The following is a 282-nucleotide window of genomic DNA, read 5'->3' as shown; positions in this document are numbered from 1 at the left end:
CTTCCTCAAAAATGAAGCTGACCATGATACTATATATTTATTCCACTTTGTTGTTGGGGTGGCTGTGGTTCAGTGGTAGAGTGGGTTATCTGGCTTGATCCCCAACTCCTGCAGCCAACATGTCCAAGTGTCCTTGTGCAAGACACTTAACCCTAAATTGATCCTGAAGGCATAGCCATCCGCTTTTGAGCCTCTACCATCAGTGTATGAAAATGTGTCAAAGGGTGAATGTGATATGAGAGTAACAATAGTTGAGACACACAGGCTTTCACAATTGAAGAA

The sequence above is a fragment of the Semicossyphus pulcher genome, unplaced genomic scaffold (assembly GCF_022749685.1).
Source record: "Semicossyphus pulcher isolate SPU_LCO1_2020_fin unplaced genomic scaffold, fSemPul1.0.p SCAF_18, whole genome shotgun sequence".
Classification (NCBI taxonomy): domain Eukaryota; kingdom Metazoa; phylum Chordata; class Actinopteri; order Labriformes; family Labridae; genus Semicossyphus; species Semicossyphus pulcher.
This window is presented reverse-complemented; position numbering follows the sequence as displayed.